Below are 18477 nucleotides of genomic sequence, written 5' to 3'. Positions count from 1 at the left end.
GATTCATGTCTGTTGAATTGGTGATGCTGTCTAACCATCTTAACCTCTGCTGCCCCCTTCTCCTTTTGCCTTCAGTCTTTCCCTGCATCAGAGTCTTTTTCCTATGAGTTGGCTCCTAGCCTCAGGTGGCCAAAGTATTGGAGCTTCAGCTTTAGCATCAGCCCTTCCAGTGAATATCCAGGGTTGATTTCCTTTAGGATTGACTGGTTTTATCTCCTTAAAGTCCAAGGGGCTCTCAAGAGTCTTCCTCAGCACCACAATTCAGAAGCATCAATTCTTTGGCACTAAGCCTTCCTTATGGTCCAACTCTTGGTTTCTCAAGAGACAAGATATTTGTCTTGTAACAGGATATCTGTGTCTATATCAGTGAAATACGGATTTTGTTTTCTTGGTACATCTTTATGTTCTTGGTATCAGGGTAATACTGGCATCACAGAACAAGTTAGGAAGTGTTCCCTCCACTTCTGCTTTTTGAAAGAGTGTGTGAATGTTCTTTAAATGTTGAGAAGAATTTACAGGCTTTTTTTGTGGGTAATTTTGTGATTACTAATTTAATCTCTTGTCACAAGTCTATTCAGAAATTTTATTTCTTCTTGAATCTGTTTTTGTAGTTTGTGTCTTTGTGTACATATAATTTAGGTTATCTAATTTGATGGCTTACAGTCGTTTTTAGTATCTCCTTATAATCCTTTTTATTTTTGTAACTGTATGTGTGTGTGTGTGTGCACACGCACACATGTGCACAGCCGTGTCTGACCAACTCTTTGTGACCTCATGGACTGTAGCCTGCCAGGCTCCTTTGTCCATGGAATTTTCCAGGCAAGAATACTGGAGTGAGTTGCCAGTTCCTCCTCCAGGGGATCTTCCTGACCCAGGAATTGAACCCACATCTCTTGCATCTCCTGTCTTGGCAGGCAGATTCTTTACGACCGCACCACCCGGGAAGCCCATTAATTTTTGTAAAGTCAGTAATAGTGTCCCGTCTTTAATTCTTGATTTTAGTCACTTGAGTCCAGTCTCTTCTTTTCAGTCAGTCTAACTAAAGTTTTGATTTCACTGATCTTTTCAAAGAGCCAACTTTTGGTTTTGTTGATTATTCTTTATTTTCATATTTTATATTTCCACAGTAAGCATTGTTTTCTTCCTTCTGCTTGCATTTGGTTTACTTTACTCTTTCTTCTTCTGGTTTCCTAAATGTGGAAGTTTAGGTTATTGATTTGAAGTCTTTTTTTTTGTTAGTATAGGCATTTACAGGGGTGGTGAATAATTTTACATGTCAGCTTGGGCTAAGCTATCTCCTAGATAGCTGGGAGAACAGTGTTTCTGGATGCATCCGTTTGGGTCTCTCCAGAAGAGATTGATACTTAAATCAGTAGACTACCTAAATGTGATGGTCCTCACTAATGTAGATGGACATTATCCAATCCCTTGAAGGGTCTGATTAGAACAAAAAGGTGGAGGAAGGGTAAGTTCACTCTTTCTTCTTGAGTTGAGATATCCATCTTCTCCTTGCCCTTGGACATCAGCCATCCTGGTTCTTGGACCTTGAAAGTGAAAGTGAAAGTGAAGTCGCTCAGTCGTGTCCGACTCTTTGCTACCCCATGGACTGTAGCCCACCAGGCTCCTCCATCCATGGAATTTTCCAGGCAAGAGTACTGGAGTGGGTTGCCATTTCCTTCTCCAGAGGATCTACCCCACCCAGGGATCAAACCCAGGTCTCCCGCATTGCAAACAGATGCTTTTACCATCTGAGCCACGAGGGAAGCTTGGACCTTGAGACAGACTGAATTACACTACCTAGTTTCCTGGTTCTCCAGCTTGTACAGGGCAAGTGTGGGACTTCTCAGCTTCCATAATCCTGTGAGCCAATTCCTATAATAAATCTTCTGTTGTATGTATCCTGTTGGGTTTTGTTTCTCTGGAGAACCCTAATACAAATATCCTTCCATGTATGGACCATGCTTTATTGTTTCTTTGCATGCCTCGTGATTTTTTTTAGATAATCAGACATTTAATGTAATGTGGCAATTCTGGAAATCAGAGTTTCTTCCTCCCCAGGGTTTTCTATTGTTTATTTTTGGTTTTGTTTGTTTAGTAACTTTTCGGCAGCAATCCCATGAAGCCGGCATTCTTTTTTGTGTTTCTACTTGGTTTCCACTTGATTATCATAGTGGTCTGCTGATTAGATAGGGATTTCCTTACATACCTGGAACCAAAACATTTCCCAGTCTTTGCTGAGGGGCTCTCTGTGTGTTTTGAAGTACAGCTTCAAACCTTCAGCCCTTAATCAGACAGGTTCTGCCTTAACCTTCTCTTCCTATTTGCACAGAACCTCCAGATCATCCAGAATTTAGGCCCTAAATTCAGGTCTTTCTTAAGCATGTACACGGCTCTGGGAATGTGCACAGAGCTACTTGTGTTTGTGGCTTTCTTAATTCCCAAAAGCATGGCAGAGCTTTTCAAAGCCCACAAAGATTCTCCTTCCCAAGCTTTTCCTTTTAACATTTTTGGTTAGCCTATTATTTTCCCCAAGCTTTATTCACCACCTTAGGCAGCTTCAGAGTTGAGCAGCTGCCTGTAATTTTTGACGAATGCACCTGGAGGAGAGACTTTTTGCACTGGTTGAGCTGAGTGAGGTCAAATAAAGGCATCACTTCAAGTGGGGTCTTCTAGGGAACTAACAGGTCAGATAACGACATTTCTCTTGGAATGAAAGTTAACAGAGCCCCACCTCATTCTTCTCCCTCCAGCAGCTGCCAGTCTGCTGATTTTTTTTTTTAATTATTTATTTTTAACTGAAGGATAATTGTTTTACAATATTGTGTTGTTTTTTTGCCATATATCCATACGAATCAGCCATCAGATCAGATCAGATCAGTCGCTCAGTCGTGTCCGACTCTTTGCGACCCCATGAATCGTAGTCACCCTGTTTATTTAACTTATATGCAGAGTACATCATGAGAAACGCTGGACTGGAAGAAACACAAGCTGTAATCAAGATTGCCTGGAGAAATATCGATAACCTCAGATATGCAGATGACACCACCCTTATGGCAGAAAGTGAAGAGGAACTCAAAAGCCTCTTGATGAAAGTGAAAGTGGAGAGTGAAAAAGTTGGCTTAAAGCTCAGCATTCAGAAAACGAAGATCATGGCATCTGGTCCCATCACTTCATGGGAAATAGATGGGGAAACAGTGGAAACAGCATCAGACTTTATTTTTCTGGGCTCCAAAATCACTACAGATGGTGACTGCAGCCATGAAATTAAAAGACGCTTACACCTTGGAAGGAAAGTTATGACCAACCTAGATAGCATATTCAAAAGCAGAGACATTACTTTGCCAACAAAGGTTCATCTAGTCAAGGCTATGGTTTTTCCTGTGGTCATGTATGGATGTGAGAGTTGGACTGTGAAGAAGGCTGAGCGCCGAAGAATTGATGCTTTGAACTATGGTGTTGGAGAAGACTCTTGAGAGTCTCTTGGACTGCAAGGAGATCCAACCAGTCCACTCTGAAGGAGATCAGCCCTGGGATTTCTTTGGAGGGAATGATGCTAAAGCTGAAACTCCAGTACTTTGGCCACCTCATGCGAAGAGTTGACTCAATGAATCAGCCATAGGTATATATATATCCCCTTCTTGAATCTCCCACCTCCCACACCATCCCACTCCTCTAGGTTGTCACAGAAGCCAGATTTGAGTTCCCTGAGGCATACAGCAAATTCCCACTGACTATTTTACATATGGTAGTGTATATGTATCCAAGTCAGCTGAGTTTTACTCTGATTGTGAGCTGTCAGTTTTCAAGGCTACTGTGGAGCTAGAGAGGAGCAGTGAGCACAGGGCAAATGAAAATGCCTCGAAGCACATTGTTCTTACCAAGATTAAGCAGTTTGCCTTGAAAAACCACTACCCAGATTTCTGGGATCTTTTGATCAATTTCTAGAATTCTTAAAATACTTAACCTGACAATTGTTTATGAGTTTTCTAGTTGCTTTAATGGAGAAAATGAAGAGAGAATTTCTGTAGTTCCTTGATCTGCCATTTTTGCTGACATCATTTCCCTGGCCCACTGAATTGTGATGTATCAATAGATTATATATATCTTGAGATCCAATTAGAAAGGCAGTACATGAAGTGCCAGTTATCCTGTTCATGTGTAGGAAGGAGAATGTTAAGAGGTCTCACATATGTTGAGGAATTTGCTTTCAGTCTTTTCTTGAACTTCTCTTGGTGCAAGAATCAGAGGAATCAAGGAGCAGCTTGTATTCAGCAAGACTGTTTTCACATTGCTGGTCTACCACATCGTTCCTGTAAACCACACTCCTGTGCATTTGTGTTTTTGCCTCTCCATCTTCCATAATAGCTTTCCTGTGATTAGACTTCCCAGGGTGAAGACTGAATCATTCCACTGAGAGAGTCTGATGTAAGAACTGCTGTGTTGTAAAAACTTTCCTTGCACATTCAAGAAGGAAAGCTACTTAAAAGAATGGGTGCCCTTAACTATTTGTATCATTGATGACAACAAGTTAATATTATGTAGTACTTTTGTAAGACTGTTCCAAGGTGAATAAAAAGAAACAATAGGTGTTTAGTTTCTTTCTTTTTTTCTTATCTCCTTAATAATACTTGCACATATAAGCACAAGTTGCCTGTTGCTAATAAGCAACAGTAGTCATTTTAGCATATATTCAGTCAGTAAATTCTGTAATGAACCCAGGTAAATAAGTTCACTCCCTCAGCAAGGAGATGGTGAGAACTTACTATGGACTAGGCATATGATTAAGTTTGTTGCTCTCATTCTCCCAGAATTCCAGAATTTTCCTATTCCTTCCATATCTTGGGTGTAAACTATGAAATTGACTTCGTTACTTCTCTTGCTTTATCCAGAAACACAGAACAAAGTGATCTATATGCCACACAAAATATTCAGTGCTCCCTCTGCTTTCTCACAGACACACAAACACATCATACACACGAAGTGAAACAGGAAAACTGCCTATAAAATCAAGGAATGTTAAGTGCAAATAATTTTTTAAGCTCATACCACTTCCTGAGACAAGGCATACTAGGGCACGGTCATCTGTTTTTTCTGGTCCTGCTCAACATCCAGAGATACACTTAGATCCTAATTAGAGATTTGGGGATCGTGGGGGCAATTCTCCTCTTGAAAGTTTCCACCTCTACATCCAGTACGTGCCTGGTATCATATTCAAAAATATTTCATGAATTTACTGGGTAGAGTTCAGAATTTGCTGGTTTAGCCTCAGAAGTGATGAGATTGCCAAGATTTTCCAGTTTTCTGCGTGTCACCTTGTTTCCTCTTTGTACATAAGCTTGCAAGGTCTGCCCGGGGCTGGGTACTCCCAGTCCTGTGGGGGAGGGTGGGAACGCTGGCAGCTGCCAGGACGGCTGTGGCGGTAGACGGCTGGATGCAGGTGCACAGCCTGCCTCGATTTGACAGGCTTTAAGGCTCGCATTATCTCTAGTGGTATCCAATATCCTGACCAATACGGTCCTTCAAAACAACAGAAGCAACCCAGTAATGCAACTTCATCAGGGCATCCAGTTCCATAATATTCACTCAGATCTACGTAGATAAAACATCTGCAATGTGTTTTTTTGTGTGATTTGCATGGTCCCCCGTCCCAGCAGCTTAGAAATTAAATCATGCCCCTGACGTTATGATGCATTGGTGTTTGCATGATATTTTTTTCACTTACACCCTGTATGCTCTGTAAAGATTAGAACTTTTAAGGGTGTGTAACAGTTCCTTGCCAGAGCAGTTCAAGGGACAGGTAGTAACTGCTGGGTGAATTATTCTTCTGGTAGAAAGTTGGTGTAGAATTCTGAAGCTGTACAATGTTCATTCGGAGAAGGCAGTGACACCCCACTCCAGTACTCTTGCCTGGAAAATCCCATAGATGGAGGAGCCTGGTGGGCTGCAGTCCATGGGGTCGCTAAGAGTCGGACACGACTAAGTGACTTCACTTTCACTTTTCACTTTCATGCATTGAAGAAAGAAATGGCAACCCACTCCAGTGTTCTTTTCTGGAGAATCCCAGGGATGGGGGAGCCTGGTGGGCTGCCGTCTATGGGGTTGCACAGAGTTGGACACGACTGAAGTGACTTAGCAGCAGCAGCAGCAGCAGCAGCAAGTTCATTTGCCTCTGGTTTGGAGAGTCTAGTCTCATTGTCTGATGAATGAACTTAGTCCCCATCCATCACTAACTAACTAGACCATGGATGAGTCACTTGAGTTTTCTAAATCTCCATTTTCTTGGCTGGAAATTAAAACAAATAACCCCTGCCTGGTGGCCTTATGAGGTAGTTTTGAGAATGAAATGATAAGAATGTGTGTGAAAGTAGTTTGGAAATGACTGTTAGAGGCAGATAAGAGCTCAAGATTACCTCTCCTCCCTGCCAGGTTCTCACCTCGAGAGAGAAGAACCAGCCAAATAGGGCTTCAGAGTGCCATCCTGTTAGAGCTGTAGCAAACAAAATTTGGGGCTTGGGAAATTGGAATTGGAGAATGTGGCTTAGACCTGAGGCTAAAATTGTGTCCCCTGCCTCCCACCTCAAATAAAAACCTTTGTATTGGCAAAGAGAGCCAAATTGACTGGGCAGCAGTCCAGTCCACTCACTGCCAATTCAAGGATGCTTCTGGAGGATGAGAGGAGCTGGGACACAGAATGGCAAGCAGTCCACACACACAATGGTGGTGCGGGTCCTCCCACAGTGGTCCGTGCTCAGAGGTAGGAAGCGCTGGCTCACCCCAGAGGAGGAGGGGGCTTCTACTGCCTGAGCCCACGTGGTCAAAGAGAGCTAGACATCCTGCCACCAACGAGTAGTGACCTGCCATCTCCTCAAGCAGGGAAACAGGCTCCTCAAACAGATGAGCACTCCTCCTTCCTGAGGAGAAGAACAAGTAAGGGGGGGAGTGTTGACTTCATCACTCTAGAGGGAGGAAGTGACTGGAAGTTTGTGGATTTGTGAAGGAGGGCAAGAGTCCCCTCCTGTCGCCCAGTCACGGTGGTGAGGCATACAGAGGGATCAGGGTTTGCCTTTATAGGATTTGCCTATAAGTGAAAAGTCTGAGGAACTTGTTTATTAAGGTACATTGCTGCTGCTGCTGCTGCTGCTGCTAAGTCACTTCAGTCGTGTCCAACTCTATGCGACCCCATAGACGGCAGCCCACCAGGCTCCCCCGTCCCTGGGATTCTCCAGGCAAGAACATTGGAGTGGGTTGCCATTTCCTTCTCCAATGCATGAAAGTGAAAACTGAAAGTGAAGTCGCTCTGTCGTGTCTGACTCTTAGCGACCCCATGGGCTGCAGCCTACCAGGCTCCTGCGTCCATGGGATTTTCCAGGCAAGAGTACTGGAGTGGGGTACCATTGCTTTTTCCGTAAGGTACATTAGAGGATATTTAACAGTCCCCTTGTTTTGTAGGGAGAAGGGGCCAAGGGCAGGTGGGTGACTGGCTCAATTAGTTGATGTCAGTTTTCTAGTCTTCAGAAAGAAGATTAGGTCTAGAGAACAGAACGCTTACCAGGGAGGGTAGGACTTGGGTGGTGCCCCTGGGCAGCCAGAGACAAGTAGGGGAGTTTGGGAGTGTGTTCTCAAACAGAAGTGTATGTGTGTGTTGTGTTCCAAGTTGCTTCAGCCGCGTCCAACTCTTTGCAACCCTGTGGACTATAACTGCCAGGCTCCTCTGTCCATGGGGATTCTCCAGGCAAGAATACTAGGGTGGTTTGCCATTTCCTCTAGGGGATCTTCCTGACCCAGGGATTGAACCCATGTCATTTATGTCTACTGGCAGGCAGGTTCTTTACCGCTAGCCCCATCTAGGAAGTCCTTCAAACAGGAGTGTGCATGCTAAGTCACTTCAGTCATGTCTGACTCTTTTTTTTTGGTAAATTTATTTATTTATTTTAATTGGAGGCTAATTACAATATTGTAGTGGTTTTTGCCATACACTGACATGAATCAGCCATGGGTGTATGTGTGTCCCCCATCCTCAACCCACCTCCCACCTCCCTCTCCATCCCATCCCTCAGGGTTGTCCCAGTGCACCGGCCCTGAGTGCCCTGTCTCATACATCGAACCTGGACTGGCAATCTATTTCACATATGGTAATATACATGGTTCAATGCTATTTTCTCAAATCACCCCATCCTCACCTTCTCCCACAGAATCCAAAAGTCTGTTCTTTATGTCTGTGTTTCTTTTGCTATCTCACATAGGGTCATCATTACCATCTTTCTAAATTCCATATATATATATGTTAATATACTGTATTGGTGTTTTTCTTTCTGACTTACTTCCCTTTGTATAATAGGCTCCAGTTTCATCCACCTCATTAGAACTGACTCAAATGTGTTTTTTTTTTAACAGCTGAGTAATATTCCATTGTGTATATGTACCACAGCTTTCTTATCCATTCATCTGCCAATGGACATCTAGATTGGTTCCATGTCCTAGCTACTGTAAACAATGCTGCGATGAACATTGGAGTACATGTGTCTCTTTCAGTTCTGGTTTCCTTGGTGTGTTTGCCCAGCAGTGGGATTGCTGGGTCATGTGGCAGTTCTATATTCAGTTTTTAAAGGAATCTCCATACTATTCTCCATAGTAGCTGTACTAGCTTGCATTTCCACCAACACTGTAAGAGGATTCCCTTTTCTCCACACCCTCTCCAGCATTTGTTGTTTGTAGACTTTTTGATAGCAGCCATTCTGACTGGCATGAGATGGTACCTCACTGTGGTTTTGATTTGCATTTCTCTAATAATGAGTGATTTTGAACATCTTTTCCTGTGTTTGTTAGCCATCTGTATGTCTTCTTTGGAGAAATGTCTGTTTAGTTCTTTGGTCCATTTTTTGATTGGGTCATTTATTTTTCTGGAATTGAGCTGCATGAGCTGCTTATATATTTTAGAGATTAATTCTTTGTCAGTTGCTTCATTTGCTATTATTTTCTTCCATTCTGAAGGCTGTCAGTAACACAATAATAGTGGGAGACTTTAATACCCTACTAACATCTGTGGATAGATCAACCAAACAGAAAATTAGCAAGGAAACACAAATTTTAAATGATGCAATGTAATAGTTAGACCTAATTGATATCTATAGGACATTTCACCCCAACACAATGAATTTCACCTTTTTCTCAAGTGCATACGGAACATTCTCCAGGTTAGATCACATCCTGGGACATAAATCTAGCCTTGGTAAATTAAAAAAAAAATTGAAATCATTTCAAGCATGTTTTCTGATCACAATGCAGTAAGATTAGATGTCAACTACAGGGGAAAAAAACTATTAAAAATACAAACATATGGAGGCTAAACAACACGCTTCTGAATAACCAACAAATCACATAAGAAATAAAAAAGAAATCAAAATATGCATAGAAACAAATGAAAATGAAAACATGACAACCCAAAACCTATGGGATTCAGTAAAAACAGTGCTAAGGGGAAGTTTCATAGCAATACACGCTTACCTCCAGAAACAAGAGAAAAATAAAATAAATAACCTAACTTTACACCTAAAGCAACTAGAAAAAGAAGAAATGAAGAACCCCAGGATTAGTAGAAGGAAATAAATCATAAATATAGGGCAGAAATAAATGAAAGAGAAACAAAGGAGACTATAGCAAAAATCAACAAAACTAAAAGCTGGTTCTTTGAAAAGATAAATAAATAAGGCAAACCATTACCCATACTCATCAAGAAAAAAAGGGAGAAGAATCAAATCAACAGAATTAGAAATGAAAATGGAGAGATCACAACAGACAACACAGAAATATGAAGGATCATAAGAGACTACTATCAGCAACTATATGCCAATAAAATGGACAACTTGGAAGAAATGGACAAATTCTTAGAAAAGTACAACTTTCCAAAACTGAACCAGGAAGAAATAGAAAATCTTAACAGATCCATCACAAGCATGGAAATTGAAACTGCAATCAAAAATCTTCCAACATTCAAAAGCCCAGAACCAGATGACTTCACAGATGAATTCTACCAAAAATTTAGAGAAGAGCTAACACCTATCCTACTCAAACTCTTCCAGAAAATTGCAGAGGAAGGTAAACTGCCAAACTCATTCTATGAGGCCACCATCACCCTAATACCAAAACCAGACGATGCCACAAAAAAAGAAAACTACAGACCAATATCACTGATCAACATAGATGCAAAAATCCTTAACAAAATTCTAGCAATCAGAATCCAACAACACATTAAAAAGATCATACACCATGACTAAGTGGGCTTTATCCCAGGGATGCAAGGATTCTTCAATATCCGCAAATCAATCAATGTGATACACCACATTAACAAATTGAAAGATAAAAACCATATGATTATCTCAATAGATGCAGAGAAAGCCTTTGACAAAATTCAACATCCATTTATGATAAAAACCCTCCAGAAAGCAGGCATAGAAGGAACATATATCAACATAATAAAAGCCATATATGATAAACCCACAGCAAACATTATCCTCAATGGTGAAAAATTGAAAGGATTTCCCCTAAAGTCAGGAACAAGACAAGGGTGCCCACTCTCACCACTACTATTCAACATAATTTTGAAAGTTTTGGCCACAGCAATCAGAGGAGAAAATGAAATAAAAGGAATCCAGATTGGAAAAGAAGTAAAACTATCACTGTTTGCAGATGACATGATCCTGTACATCAGTCAGTTCAGTTCAGTCACTCAGTCGTGCTGACTCTTTGCGACCCCATGAATCGCAGCACGCCAGGCCTCCCTGTCCATCACCAACGCCCAGTGTTTACCCAGACTCATGTCCATTGAGTCGGTGATGCCATCCAGCCATCTCATCCTCTGTTGTCCCCTTCTCCTGCCCCCTATCCCTCCCAGCATCAGGGTCTTTTCCAATGAGTCAACTCTTCGCATGAGGTGGCCAAAGTACTGGAGTTTCAGCCTCAGCATCAGTCCTTCCAATGAACACCCAGGATTGGTCTCCTTTAGGATGGACTGGTTGGACCTCCTTGCAGTCCAAGGGACTCGCAAGAGTCTTCTCCAGCACCACAGTTCAAAGCATCAATTCTTCGGTGCTCAGCTTTCTTCACAGTCCAAATCTCACATCCATACATGACCACTGGAAAAACCATAACCTTGACTAGACGGACTTTTGTTGGCAAAGTAATATCTCTACTTTTTAATATGCTGTCTAGGTTGGTCATAACTTTCCTTCCAAGGAGTAAGTGTCTTTTAATTTCATGGCTGCAGTCACCATCTGCAGTGATTTTGGAGCCCCAAAAATAAAGTCTGACACTGTTTCCACTGTTTCCCCACCTATTTCCCATGAAGTGATGGGATCAGATGCCATGATCTTCATTTTCTGAATGTTGAACTTTAAGCCAACCTTTTCACTCTCCTCTTTCACTTTCATCAAGAGGCTTTTGAGTGCCTCTTCACTTTCTGCCATAAGGGTGGTGTCATCTGCATATCTGAGGTTATTGATATTTCTCCCAGCAATCTTGATTCTAACTTGTGCTTCTTCCAGCCCAGCGTTTCTCATGACGTACTCTGCATATAAGTTAAATAAGCAGGGTGACAATATACAGCCTTGACATACTCCTTTTCCTATTTGGAACCAGTCTGTTGTTCCATGTCCAGTTCTAACTGTTGCTTCCTGACCTTCATATAGGTTTCTCAAGAGGCAGGTCAGGTGGTCTGGTATTCCCATCTCTTTCAGAATTTTCCACAGTTTATTGTGATCCACACAGTCAAAGGCTTTGGCTTAGTCAATAAAGCAGAAATAGATGTTTTTCTAGAACTCTCTTGCTTTTTCCATGATCCAGTGGATGTTGGCAATTTGATCTCTGGTTCCTCTGCCTTTTCTAAAACCACCTTGAACATCTGGAAGTTCACGGTTCACGTATTCCTGAAGCCTGGCTTGGAGAATTTTGAGCATTACTTTATTAACGTGTGAGATGAGTGCAATTGTGCGGTAGTTTGAGCATTCTTTGGCATTGCCTTTTTTTGGGATTGGAATGAAAACTGACCTTTTCCAGTCCTGTGGCCACTGCTGAGTTTTCCAAATGTGCTGGCATATTGAGTGCAGCACTTTCACAGCATCATCTTTCAGTATTTGAAATAGCTCAACTGGAATTCTATCACCTCCACTAGCTTTGTTCCTAGTGATGCTTTCTAAGGCCCACTTGACTTCACATTCCAGGATGTCTGGCTCTAGTTGAGTGATCACAACATCATGATTATCTTGGTCATGAGGATCTTTTTTGTACAGTTCTTCTGTGTATTCTTGCCACCTCTTCAGAATATCTTCTGCTTCTGTTAGGTCCATACCATTTCTGTCCTTTATCGAGCCCATCTTTGCATGAAATGTTCTCTTGGTATCTCTAATTTTCTTGAAGAGATCTCTAGTCTTTGCCATTCTGTTGTTTTCCTCTATTTCTTTGCACTGATCACTGAGGAAGGCTTTCTTATCTCTCTTTGCTATTCTTTGGAACTCTGCATTCGGATGCTTATATCTTGTCTTTTCTCCTTTGCTTTTCGCTTCTCTTCTTTTCACAGTTATTTGTAAGGCCTCCCCAGACAGCCATTTTGCTTTTTTGCATTTATTTTCCATGAGGATGGTCTTGATCCCTGTCTCCTGTACAATGTCGCAAACCTCATTCCATAGTTCATCAGGCAGTCTGTGTATCAGATCTCGTCCCTTAAATCTACTTCTCACTTCCACTGTATAATAATAAGGGATTTGATTTAGGTCATACCTGAATGGTCTAGTGGTTTCCCCCACTTTCTTCAATTTAAGTCTGAATTTGGAAATAAGGAGCTCATGATCTGAGCCACAGTCAGTTCCCAGTCTTGTTTTTGCTGACTGTATAGAGCTTCTCCATCTTTAGCTGCAAAGAATATAATCAATCTGATTTCGGTGTTGACCATCTGAAGATGTCCATGTGTAGAGTCTTCTCTTGTGTTGTTGGAAGAGGGTGTTTGCTGTGACCAGTGCATTCTCTTGGCAAAACTCTATTAGCCTTTGCCCTGCTTCATTCCTTACTCCAAGGCCAAATTTGCCTGTTACTCCAGGTGTTTCTTGACTTCCTACTTTTGCATTCCAGTCCCCTATAATGAAAAGGACATCTTTTTTGGGTGTTAGTTCTAAAAGGTCCTGTAGGTCTTCATAGAACTGTTCAACTTCAGCTTCTTCAGTGTTACTGGTTGGGGCATAGACTTGGATTACTGTAATATTGAATGGTTTGCCTTGGAAACGAACAGAGATCATTCTGTCGTTTTTGAGATTGCATCGAAGTACTGCATTTCGGACTCTTTTGTTGACCTTGATGGCTACTCCATTTCTTCTAAGGGATTCCTGTCCACAGTAATAGATACAATGGTCATCTGAGTTAAATTCACCCTACTTAGCCTCAATTTGTAAAATAGGGGGTAATATATTCTTTCTCAAAGACTTTTGAAAATCAAGTGAAATAACTTGTGTGATGTATTCCAGTACGGGCTTCCAAGTGGCACTAGTGGTAAAGAACCCGCCTGCCAATGCAGGGAACATCAGGGACTCAGGTTTGATCCCTGGGTTGGGAAGATCTCCTGGAGGAGAGCATGTCAGTCCACTCCAATATTCTTGCCTGGAGAATCCCATGGACAGAGGAGCTTGGTGGGCTACAGTCCAAAGGGTCCCAAAGAGTCAAACATGACTGACGTAACTTAGCACACATGTACCCTAAGACAAAGCCAGATTCACAGTAGTTACTCAGTGAGTTGTAGTTGGATTGCTTTACAGAAATTTATCTTTTGATGATAGAAATTCTCATTTGGCTAAGAGTAGAGTTTCTCCCTTGCTGGCTCAGCCATAAAGAATTCGCTGTCAATGCCTGCCAATGCAAAAGATGCAGGTTTTATCCCTGGTTTGGGAAGATCTCCTAGAGAAGGAAATGAGAACCCATTCCACTATTCTTGCCTGGAAAATCCCACGGACAGAGGAGCCTGGTGGGCTACAGTCCATAGGGTCGCAAAGAGTCAGACATGACTTAGCAACTAAACAACAGCCAGAAGTCTTTCAGTTGTGACCGGTTGTTAAATGTGCTGAGATTTTGTCTCCATCTGTTACCTTTCACTGTGTGGAGGCATTCTGGGTGGTCAGAAACTAATTCATGAACTCCAGCTGCCTCTTGGTTCCAGAGTCTACCTAATTGGAGGTTGTTATCAATAAAATTGGGCTTCCCAGGTGGCACTAATGGTAAAGAACCTGCCTGCCAATGCAGGAGACATGAGAGACATGGGTTTGATCCCTGGGTTGGAAAGATCCCCCTGGAGAAGGAACTGGCAACCCACAGCAGTATTCTTGCCTGGAGAACCCTATGGACAGAAGAGCCTGGGGGGCTTCAGTCCATAGGGTTGCAAAGAGTTAGACATGACTGATGAGACTTGGCACAGCACCAACAAAGTTAATCTACCTGAGGCCAGAATCATTTATTTTATAGAGAAACAGTGTCATCAAAAGGTAGTAAGTCCAGCATCTTTCTGCAGGACTGCACCCTTTCAACATGGGATTCTCAAGCCCTTGCCACAAACTTGATTCAGATCAGGGCTGAGTACAGTTTAGCCAAGCAGTATCATTGAAGGGCATTAGAAAATCTAGTTGAGAGCTCAACAGTTCATCTGTGTAGAAATCTCATCCATGACATCTGGGATACCCAGTCGGCCTCAGAATTCCCTTGGTATTGACATCAGTGTGGAGAGGTTGTTCTGCATTTGTGAAGTCCCTTCCTCTTGATCCATTGTCCTCCCTCCTCTTGTGTCATTATAATCATAATAAATTGGGTCTGCATGCTGGCTGCCTGGATGGAAATAAATTTTATGGTTTTAGTATAATGGGAAAAGAGAAGAGGCACGCATAATACTCATACTTGGAATTGCTAAACTTAGAGCCAATATAGTTATACCCATAGCCGAGTCTGTGAGTTTGTATTTGGTATATGAATTCCTAAGTGCTACTTCTGTAAGTTATGTGCAGGGGGTGTCATTACTGAATTATGAATCTTCTGTACTAGAAGGCTTAATATTTTGTTCAGTGCTTTGCATAAAATTGTTCAAGTGTCATGAGTATGGATCTGGCCATCATTTTTGAGTTGTTTGAGAAAAGTAGTCCCTGTTAAAGGCTTCTTGTTTGAAGTTTTGTGAAAAAGCCATCATTGTATTTCCACTGATCGTCTCTTAAGCTATTTGTGTTTTTACTTCTTTAAGGCATCTCATGTTGCAGTACTGAGGCAATCTGGAATGTGGGTTTGCAAATTCAGTTCTGAGGAGCAGGCCAGCTGGGAGCCCCGCACAGATACCATGAGCCACTTCTGTGGGAAAACAGAAACCTCTCTCACCACTAATGACCCCTATAGAGACAATCAACTTTTTAAAAAGATATATATTTTTCTTAGTAGTTATTAAAAATCTCAACTTTTTAAATGAAGATATTTCTATTCAAACATTTAGAAGAAATGAAATAAAGATGATAAGTACACTTTTTAAATTGATGGTAATGTCAATCAGGTCAACAGTAGTTATTTAACCAAGACATTACATATCTCATCTACCCTATTTCACATTTTAAGATCACTCTAGGTAAGGAGATAGCTTTAAGAAAGTATATGTTAGATTGAAAATTATAGTCTCTTTTTGGTATTATCACCACAGTATTTTTCTGATAATTTAGGCATTAAACTCAATTTATAGGAGTAAAAAAAAAAAAAATCCCAGCCTTTGCTTTTTTCATTGTTGTGTTTCACTTAGGGCTTCATTGTCACTATGTGAACTGTGTTTACTCCAGTAAACTATAGCCACGGTAAAATCTCCTCTATTATCTTACATGGAAAAGTTCATTGGATAATATTTGTACATTGCTTTGAATTCCTCCAAAGTATGCACATTGTTCCCCAAATTAAATACCCAAAATCATTTTTTTCACAATTACTTTAAAACAGCATAATTTTTGAATATATAAGTCCTGCTAACTAAAATATCTACCCTCTTTCCATTTTATCAGCATATTCACTGCCTACCTATTTTCTGTTTGGTTACATTTTATCCCACAGACAAAGTAAGTATTTCTAGACTAATGGAAACCAATAGTCACACTGAACCAATTAAAGCAAGCAGAGGAAAGAATTAGCTGAGAAAAATCTGTGGTGTTTTATGGATGAGATTTTATGCACAATATCATACCTCACATTATCATAACTCACAGACTTCTTACTTTCTTAATGAGTGACAATAGCAAATCTGGAAAACATCTGCCTTGAAAAAGAACACTAACTGCTCTCAGCTTAAAAAATGTTGCTCGGCTATTACTGTATAGCAGCCATGCGTATCATATTGTGGTATGAGATGTCTTGGTTGTAAGAAATTAACATTCTCCTGTTTGATTTCAAATTGTCTAGAACAGAATCCCGGCATAACTCAAATCATTGTAAAGCCACAGTTGCAATAAAGAACATGATTTACTATTAAGCAAATCTTCAACACTGCTGCTCAATTCCCAGAAATCATTATGGCTTGGACGAAGAAAATTTAGCAAACTGTTCTGTGATTTTGTGCTATCTAAAAAGAAAACTTTCAATATAAAAATGAAATCTAAAAGCAACTTCTCATTTACATAGCTAGACATTTCGACTGGTAAACATATTTTGGCAGCACAAATAAAGTATTTTCTTTAAATTTCATTACAACCTCAAGAGCAGCTACCATCATAAATTTATCAAAGTAATTCTCTGGTGGTCCAATGGTTAGGACTCAGTGCTTTCACTGCTGAGGCCTGGGTTCAATCCTTGGTTGGGGAACTAAGATCCCACAAGCCATCTGGTATTTGGAAGATGAAAGAATGACACTTTTAGGAGAAGGAATAAAAAACAATTCCAGCATCATTTGTACATTGCATGTCCTAATTTTTCGAGTTATTGTTCAGTAGTTCTGAAAGTTAAAAGTAGCTGTTCATTCATTTTTATTTCTCTTGAAAGTGGGAAGTAAGATCACAGTAAACTGCTTTCTCACTTTGAATATGTGTTCTCATTGTACTCATACTGTATTATTAATTTCTAAACCACCACGAAAGCATAGAGTTTGGCAAAATGCTAATTATTTCTTTCTTGGCTTAGAAAATAAATTTGGTCATGGAAAAGAATTCATTTCTGGACTATCTCAGATATTTGTCATCATCTTTTTTTTAATTTTTTCATTTCAGTAGTGATGCCTTATTATTACAAAGTGTGAAAATTTTCATTCAAGAGTGACTTTATCCAAGACATTATCTAATGGAACAGCTGGTACCCTTGTTCATATTGACCCTGAACTGTTGAGAAGTTCACAATTCTCACAGGCCTTTGACTTGCCTTTGTTATAAACAGAGCAAGGTCTGAATGAACTATATTAACTATTTAGCTCATTCTCTATTATTTTATCTTATTTTAACTTTTTTGGCTGCACTACGTGGCATGTGGGATCTTAGTTCCCCAACCAGGGATCGAACTTGCACCCCCTGCATTGGAAGCTAGGAGTCTTAACCACTGTACCACCAAGGAAGTCCCTTTTGTTATGTTTGATGAAATAATTCACATGAATGGAAGACAGAATTCTTCCATATACCAACTGAGTTTTAAATTATACAGTTGATTTACTTTCAAACATTTTTGACAATCAGAAATGCTCTCAAAACATGCCCTCCAATTCATAATTTTATCTATCAGTATATGTATAGATACTGATATATATCTGTCTTTAGATAATTCTACTGTTTAGCCCAGAGCATAAGCAGATTTGAATTTTTAATCTTATTAGTTCCAGAAGACAAACCTAGTAGTGTGTAAAGAGGACTGAGCCAAGTTGATGGTGGCTTGTGAACAGGCTCTGAACAGAATCATATACTGTTTACAGTTGTCTGTTGCATGCAGGTGCATTGTGGGAAAGTAACCCACTTCTGAAGTCACATCGTAAGAAATTAACAATGCTGTATTTGTTTCTGTTTAATATTTCTCATATTTCTTATTCTCATTCTGTAGGAATGCATTCTAATCCAAGCACACATTCTCATACATTCATTAATCCTTGTGCTCCAAAATGATTCACATGAAAACTCAAAATCAGATGGTTTCATGTGTTCCAACTTAGCTTTTGCTAAAACAGGGTCATCCTTGAACTTGTCATCTGCTGAGGTATTGAATTCCCTAATTCATTCAATTACATGATCTTAAGAATGTGGCCATTTGCCATTTCTGTCTCAACCTTGAACACATGTTTTTGCATCTAACTGTTCAGCTTAGGAACCCCTTAATTATAAATGACCTAATGGAAAAAAGAGTAAATCATTTAAGAAACTACCTAAGCAATACATACAAATGTTATTTCTGTTTAAAAATAAAGTTATTAGTGTAATTTTCCTGGTGATGACAAATTTTAACTCTTTAAAGCATGCTACT

General features: G+C 40.4%; 1 long non-coding RNA gene across 4 annotated transcripts in view; it reads left to right on the top strand.

Moving 5' to 3' along the window:
* The window catches only part of LOC147359365 (uncharacterized), a 75047-nt gene that overhangs the window by 14246 nt on the left and 42324 nt on the right, over positions 1 to 18477 (top strand). Inside the window, exon 7 of one of the 4 annotated variants that reach the window (XR_015140742.1) lies at positions 2950 to 4593. The exons of the other annotated variants lie outside the window; for them this stretch is intronic. This is a non-coding gene — a long non-coding RNA (uncharacterized LOC147359365). Of the gene's footprint in view, positions 1 to 2949; positions 4594 to 18477 lie in introns of those variants that run through there. 4 annotated transcript variants of the gene reach the window in all.

This window comes from Bos grunniens, chromosome 14, assembly GCF_055505025.1.
Source record: "Bos grunniens cultivar Pamir isolate PY7600 chromosome 14, Bosgru_T2T1.0, whole genome shotgun sequence".
Taxonomy (NCBI): domain Eukaryota; kingdom Metazoa; phylum Chordata; class Mammalia; order Artiodactyla; family Bovidae; genus Bos; species Bos grunniens.
This window is presented reverse-complemented; position numbering and strand designations above follow the sequence as displayed.